Here is a 7,841-nt window from a genome sequence, read left to right on the forward strand (position 1 = left end):
ATGTGACAATGGTGCTGCTGACCTGTGTGATCTGGAAATACTCCAAAAGAAGGCATTACTGCACAGCAAAAAGATGCAAAGCAGCAGAATGATTGTTATATTCTACATTTTTACACAAAATAATATGCTTGGATGTAATCCCTTTGTAATCACCAACATTTTGATTAATAACTGTAATTTCATGACAGATTTTTTCTCAGTAACTGTAACATCAATTACTTTGTTTGTAATTTAACTACATAAGACCATTTGCTAATTACTCCCCCACACTGGATGTAACAATGCCAGTTAAACTGCTGTTGAACTGTGCCAGTGAACCGAAGTGAAACCAACCACAGGGGCACAGTAACCCTGCACAGCTTGAAGCGATGCATTTTCCCCGTTTGACATCTTCAAATTCTTATCATTTTTGAGTCTAGCTGCAGTGCAGAGCTGTTACTTAGTGGCCATTCCAACATTACCAGTCACATGCAAAAATGTTGTATAAATAAATAAATGGCCATTTGGTTTTGGAGAATATGTCATGATTCCTGGGCTGTGACGCCTTTTTCGGGAAGCCAAGATGCTGGACGGGGTCCCTGGAACATGTCAAGGATTAGAAACTCGTTGGGGGTTGTCAGGGGTCCCAGAATTTGCAGCCACACCCCTGTTTGCTGGTCTGGACCTGGCAAACCTTTCAGAACCTTCGAAATTGTTCTTGGATATATGGTCATGAGGAACAGCGAGGGCTATTTTACATGATTAATTTGAAAGATTATATTGACGAGTCCTAATTCAGTTTTGTCATGAATCGTTGGCAAACGCGGCTCGCAGTGAGTTTAGGGTCAGGTTGTATTTGCTTGAATGAATACTTGGATGGACATAAATGCATTGATATTAATTAACATGGGATGTTACAGTCACCAGACTGTTGTACATTTTCAGTTACAGGGTGATGTGGAGGAACATGCAGATGAAGGAAAGTCTGCAGAAATGAGATCTTTTTGGCAGAACTCAGCAAGTCTTAAGTCCACTCGAAACACATTTGTTTGTGATTAAAAGTCAGGTCTTGTAGCTACAGGAGGCCGTTGCTGTAATGAACAGTTGTGGCAATTGAGTGTATTTTAAAACATGATGATGATGAAGTGTAATGGAATCAGCGTTTTGTCTGAAATCACTCCTTCACTCACTTACTCATTTTCCCCAAACGATAAACAGCCTACAGTTTACTCTATGACAACTTATAAGAGATTTCACCTACTATCGATCAAAAGCTGGGTTTCCATCCAAAAGCAATGCAAATTTCAACCAAATTTCCAGAGAACTGTCAAAAGAAAATGCAAATTCATGCGTGTTTCCAACCTGTGCCCTCATATGATTATTAGGTGTTAGTTCATTGAGATTATTCTCCCGTGCTATTAAACCATTGCAGAAGAGGAGGGAATATACTTCACACAATATGGACTTTCAAATAGCAGGAAGTAAATACTGTGCATTAAGAAGCAAACAGGGAGTGATTTCAAGCACAGCTTCTATTTTATGGACTGTTTCATGGACTGCAAAAGAGAAATTGAAGAGAGTGAGCATACAGTGTTCTTCTTGCAGTGAAGTAAAAGGAGTAATTCGATATGAACATTGTGTTCCTTTGATTAAATGATCGAATCCCAAATATGCTTAGTGTGTCAACACTGACACCAGAGAGAGAGAGAGAGAGAGAGAGGAAGACACCCAGAGGGAGAGAAAGACAGGCTAGTGAGGACATCCTGGAACAAAGCAAAGTACAGGTTGGGTGTTTTAACACAGATAACGTCACAAACAGCAAGAACATATCGACATGAACCACAGAAATTCGACAGGTACAGCTTCTCAGTTATGAGGATTTGATGCTTTTCTCTTTGTATGATCGTAACATGCAGATCTTCAGGTTTTGGACTGTTGGGCACAGGAAAACATGTTGTTCACCTAAATCTGCACACTAGTCCATAATGAAAATAACCATTAGTGACAGCTCTCCTTGATTATAGTCACAGCAATACAAGTTCTGAAAACCAAGTAATGTCTTCTACAGCTGATTTAAAGGGCCCCTCCAGCGACTTAGTATTACATTTCCATGAAGTTGAGTGACTCACAGGAGACATATTTTAAAACGAGTGGAAGCTGAAAACCCTCTGTTTTTGTCTGTATTATGTGTGAAGCTCCAGAAGTAGCGGATCCTACATTTCCCATAATGCAGCTTAACAGCATTAGATCACACCCCCTTGCATCCTAAATGCCAATTTCTTTTTGTAATACAGGCTTTCTGTTAAAGATTTTAAATCTTCAGGCCACAGGGAGATGGCTAGAGTTGTTTTTTTTAGACTTTGGAAAGCTCACTTTAAATCCAGAAGTAAAGAGAAGAGTTTTCGCAGGTTATGTCGTATTCGTCTTGATGCCTAAACTGATTTCCATGTGTAAAATCAGCCCCATTAAGTGGAATTTGGAAACAACATTCAGACTGTGACCTGTCCAACATGTTAAACGCACAAACACTTGAAAGTTGTAGAAACAAGATGTCTTCTTTCTTTCTTTTTTTTTTTTTTCCTGGGGGCTCTGCTATGATGTGATCATGGCAGAATTAGCAGTGATTATAATGAACAGAAGGTTCACAGACAGTATATTCGTCTTCATAAAACTACTGATACATCAGCGCTGGTATTACATGACGCAGAAAGCAGACCTCTTGTCTGGATACATTTAGAAACCATGTTGACTGAAAAACAAATCTACTGTGTGATCAACCCACTTTGGTTTTAGTAACAGTTTGACATTAATTTTTATACTTTCAAACTACGTTTATGCTTCATGATGCTCTGCCGTTTTTCCAATCTGCAGATGCTCATTTGATGATTACCCATCCCGTGCAATGCCGTAGCCGAGTCATGGATTCAACAGATCACCATTAATCACACCGTGACCTTCCTCTCAACCAGGCCCATCTAAAGCTCATTCATCCCCATTTGCCATGCAGCTCTGCGGGTCGATAATTGGCAAAGCAAAACACAGATTAAACCCAATTTGGAGCGTTTCAGCTTGAAGCTTAGCAGAGACGGCCGGGCTCAGGCTGAACCGGGGTTCACTGCACTCTGGTCCTCTCTGCCTGTCTGAGGCTGCACCGGGAGGGGACCGCAAAACCTAAATCAAACCAGTCTGTTCTCTGTGTTTGTGTTTGCGTGTGTCTATGTGCGTGCGTGCGTGTGTGTGTCAGAGAGAGAAAGGGAGAAAAAAGCAGAGTGAGTGTGTGTGCAGAGCATGCGACTGTGCACTTCTCCCTGCATTGCCATCCCTAATAGAAACCAACTTCCAGCGTTCAAACTCCATTTGTCTCATTAACCTATTAGCTTAAAGTTTAATTGCAGGATGTCGTAAAATGATTTGGTCTATGAGTAATGACAATATTTCGGCTCTGTAATGGCCAGAACAAAGCAAACTAAAGCTAAGCTAAGCAAAGCCGGTTGTTTTTCTCCCTCACGGCATGTCTGGGCTGCAGATTTGGGCCTTTACCTCGCCGTGTCAGTCGGATAATTGTTTACTGCCGAGGTTTTTGTTGCATGAGGGCAACATCACGGCAGGATAACAAACTAATGACTAATTTCATGGCTATTGAGTCATTTTAAAAAGACCATCATGAGGATCAGCTTTAAACAGCAACTGTGACTAATCCGATAGCAGGTACTCAAGGTACAGTCCACAAGGTATAATTCCCTTGTAAAGTGAAGAAAGATTAAGACATCTCCACGTTAGCTTTTTGGTGGCTTTAAAGACTTTTAGGAAAACATAATTCACTTAAATTGTGTTTATTGAACTAGTGGTTCAAAATAAGCAGAGGGGGACCACATTCCCCTCTGCAACCATGGGAGATGACCCCTAGGTGGCAGCGTACCTCATGAAACTACCACCTCTGTAACAACATCACTCCAATTACAAAACCTCCTCAATTGTCCTGTCTTTTATTTGCTCTGCAGGACAACGAAACTGGATGACAGTGCGACCAAACACTCGGTAAGTTATGATCAGCTGCCCCGGCTCTCGCTCCCGCCCTTTAAACAGCAGCTTGATAGGATCTGTGAGGCGCGCTGGGCATGTATAGTGTTACTCTCATCAAAGGGGGCTGAATGGGGGTGAATGGAGGATGATGTGTGTACTGCCTCTGCTTAGTGGAGGCATTTCCAGCTGGCGCCAGGGCAGAGGAAACCCACTGAGACACACAACAACACACACAGACACAGGGGTCAGCCTGGATTCACCCTCCTCCTCCACCACCACCTCCATGCCTCTTGGCCTCCTCCGCCTCCTCTTCTTCTACCCAAACCCTCACCCCCCGCCTTGTCTTCCCAGGCCTGGCCGCCTCTCATCTGCTGTTTCTCTCTTGTTCATCTCTCCGTCTGTTTCTCCTTCCATCTCTCTGCTGTCTCCTTTTCTCTCCCTCACTTTCTCTCTTCCTATTTATCAGGCGACTAAGAGTTAAACTTAAAAATGCTCTAAAGGGGCAAAAGTTGTTCCTTGCCAAGGGTTACGAATAAGACACACTTATGGATATACTTAGAGTCAAGTGTAGGAGTAACCTTTAAGAGCAACTCTGAAGTGATCACATGATTAATGATAATGTATGTTCTGAGCAGGAGCAGCCAATGAGAGACCAAACATTCATTTGAAATAATCTTTACATTTTACTTTGTAGTATATTCAAATATTCAAAAATGTTAATTTTTTTATGTGAACAACTCTCTAATATAAAACTAAAACACAAGAGTTTTTTTTTTTTTTTACAAAAATAAATAATAAAGTATGCCTTCTTCTTTTTCTTCTTCTTCTTCTTCTTTTGGGAATATCAATGACTTTTAGCTGTTTTTTTTTTGTTTGTTTGTTTTTTGCAAATGAACTCCTCAAATAGAAATAATACTTACATGGAAACAAAGAGACAACCAAACTGTAGCAGGGCAGGAAGGTAGACGCAAGGTACATCAAATAAAACATAATAAGGAAAATTCAGTGCAGAAAAATGATGCAGGTAAAGTTATTGCAAACAAAATCAGTGGATTTTTGGTTGTTGCTGTTTGCACGTCTGGTAAATGCTAAAGGCTAAAACTACCACAGTTCCCGTAAAGGATTACTTATAATGACCGATGTGATTTTAACCGTCACTACAAAGCATGTCTCAGAAGGTGTTTCTCACCTCTCTTTGTTATCTAAGATCGACTTAAATATTTTTCCATCGTAAGTAATTTGAGAGATACATTTCACTCTTAAAGGAAAAGTTCTACAATTTTGTAAATATGCTTATTAATTTTCCTGCAGAGACTTAGATGAGAAGATCGATACCGCTCTGATGTCTGTGCTATAAATATGCAGCTCCAGAATCTGCTGAGCTTGTCTTAGCATAAAAACTGGAAACAGGGGAGTAAGTAGCCTGGTTCTGTCTGAAGGTAACAAAATCAGCACCTCCAGAGCCCAGCGCTGAACGTTATATCATGTGTCTTTAATATGTACAAAAATGAAGTGTAAAACATCAATTTGCCAATTTGCTGTTTGTCCTGCAAGGGCTCGCAGCCAAAACATACTCAGACACAAACTCCACATAAAACGGCAGCCAATCGTGCACTTTCCCCCTGTTTCCAGTCTTTATACTAAGCTAAGCAAAATATCTGCTGGCTCCAGCTTCATCTTTAACGTACAGACATGAGAGTGGCACCAGTCTTTTCATACAACTAGTAACCATGTTTTCCAAGATGTCAAACTACTGCTTTACAGTAGTGAGTAGGACTGTCATGTAAGTCCAACATTTCACTTTTAGAAGTTTAATAAATGTGCTCTTCATCCCTCCTCTTGGTTTTCATCTCCTTCTTTTCTCCTCCACATCTCCCAATCTTTTTATTATGTATAGTATTCACTTGAAGCGCTGACGCAGCTTCAAAGGAAGCTGTATCATAACACCCCCGGTCTGATCAGCCTCAGATACACAGGAAGAGGAAAAGCAGGGAGACGGTACTTACATCACCACAAAGCGTCCTTCCTTTTCTCCAACATTTGAGTGACATCAAGGCTCACAGGAATTCGAAAGCGGGATGTTAACGGCTAAATGACTCTTGGCTCGGCCCTCCTTCACAGTCTTTTCCTCACAGGGGGAATGCTGGCGAAGGGGGGACTCTGAACGGTCAGGACAAATTAAAAAGCCAACCTGCTATTTTACTGTTCAGATCTGTTGATGCTATAAAGCAGGAAAATGGGGCTTGGCGGCCTTTACATAACTGCTCGGCTGATTTTACGTGATTTTCCCCCGGCCCTGAATTTAAGCCTTTTTGGCACAACATGCCATGTCTTGACCAAGCATGGGATCTGTAAATGCCCTAATAAATATTTTTTCAGTACTTTATTTAGTTCCATGCCCTGGGCCAACTGCCTCTAAAGTATGTCACCCAGTAACAGTGGGGAGAAAAAAAACCCTAAAGGCTAAACAGGGTGTAATGTCGATTTAATTAACAAGCTAAGCATGGGCTCACACACACACACACACACACACACACAGAAGAACAAACATGCACACGTGAAACACAGGCACTCACACATAGCACTTCAGCAAACACACACATAACTGTAACTGTAGGTTAATGATTTCATAGTCACACACGCGCACTTCTACCAAGGCAACACACACACATACTGACTTGAAGCCACACATCCCTGGGTTTTAGAGCGATGGTGTGAAAATATGTGAGTGTAAATGAGATGCAGACAGGCTCACAGCAGTGAACCCAACAGAGAGAGAGGATGTGGCTTGGCTTTGAATTGCTAAACGAAAGTTTGAGGAGGAAGGAATCATATCTTGAATTCTGTGCATACTGATCATCTCTGAGTGTAAAAGGAGCTGTACATTTGTTCTTCTGCTGGCAATTTTTTTTAAAAACAGACTGAAAAGCAAATATTTCACAAGAACCTATGCTTCTTTCTCATGTATGGCGCGATGCGTAGGAATGGTATGCAGAGGTGAAAGAAATACTCTGCCCTGCCTGTTAATCTGTTCCTTACATAAAGTATGCAAGTTTTAAATAAAAAACTGCTTTAAATATCAAAAGTGTAATTCTCCATGATGAGGAACCTCCCCTGCCATTGTTATATGATTAACGCTCAACAAAGTGATGCGCAGATGTTGCTAGATAATGAGTGAGGGACAAATCAGACACTAACTGATAATGAATTCCGCTCTTTGTGGTTTGTTTGAAGGAACTCATTACAACGCAGTCGCTGCTTGTTCGTTTTGTAGGATGATGCTTTTACTAGAAGCGGCATAAAGGGGGTAAATAATGATAAGATAATCAAGTAATGCAGGCTTACAGGTGATGACTCGCTTTAATGCGTAGAGAAAAGTAACGTATTCAGCTAATTAGTGATTAATGAGTAGTAATTAGATTTGTGCAGCTCAGCAGCTGATCTGATCTCATGGTCTGCATTGTATTTGTTCCTCTCTCGTTCCTTCTCCTTCTCATTATTTCATGTACCTTAAGGGTTGAATTACAGTACGGGGTTATTATTATTGATGCATCCGTGTGTGAGCATCTGACTCTTATATTGTAAGATCTGTATCTTAATCTGTAATTTACTGGAACTGCAGCTGGCAAATAAATGTAGTGATGGAAAACAATGAAGTTCATTTACTCCACTCTGTGGTATTTGAATACCATGAGAAGGTGCTTTTACGTGACTGGAGTATTTCCTTCTAAGCTACGTTGTATTTCAATTTTACATTTTAAAAGAAAATGTTGTATTTTTCTTTTACTCCAATACATTTATTTGATATTTGACTACAATTATTAGCTACAGTACATTAC

The 7,841-nt window shown here is 40.7% G+C and overlaps 1 protein-coding gene across 2 annotated transcripts in view; it reads left to right on the forward strand.

Annotated features, from left to right (window-relative positions):
- Positions 1–7,841, forward strand: part of shoc2 (SHOC2 leucine rich repeat scaffold protein) — a 370,366-nt gene that overhangs the window by 150,320 nt on the left and 212,205 nt on the right. The window lies entirely within an intron of this gene.

Source organism: Chaetodon trifascialis, chromosome 2 (assembly GCF_039877785.1).
Source record: "Chaetodon trifascialis isolate fChaTrf1 chromosome 2, fChaTrf1.hap1, whole genome shotgun sequence".
NCBI classification, from domain to species: domain Eukaryota; kingdom Metazoa; phylum Chordata; class Actinopteri; order Chaetodontiformes; family Chaetodontidae; genus Chaetodon; species Chaetodon trifascialis.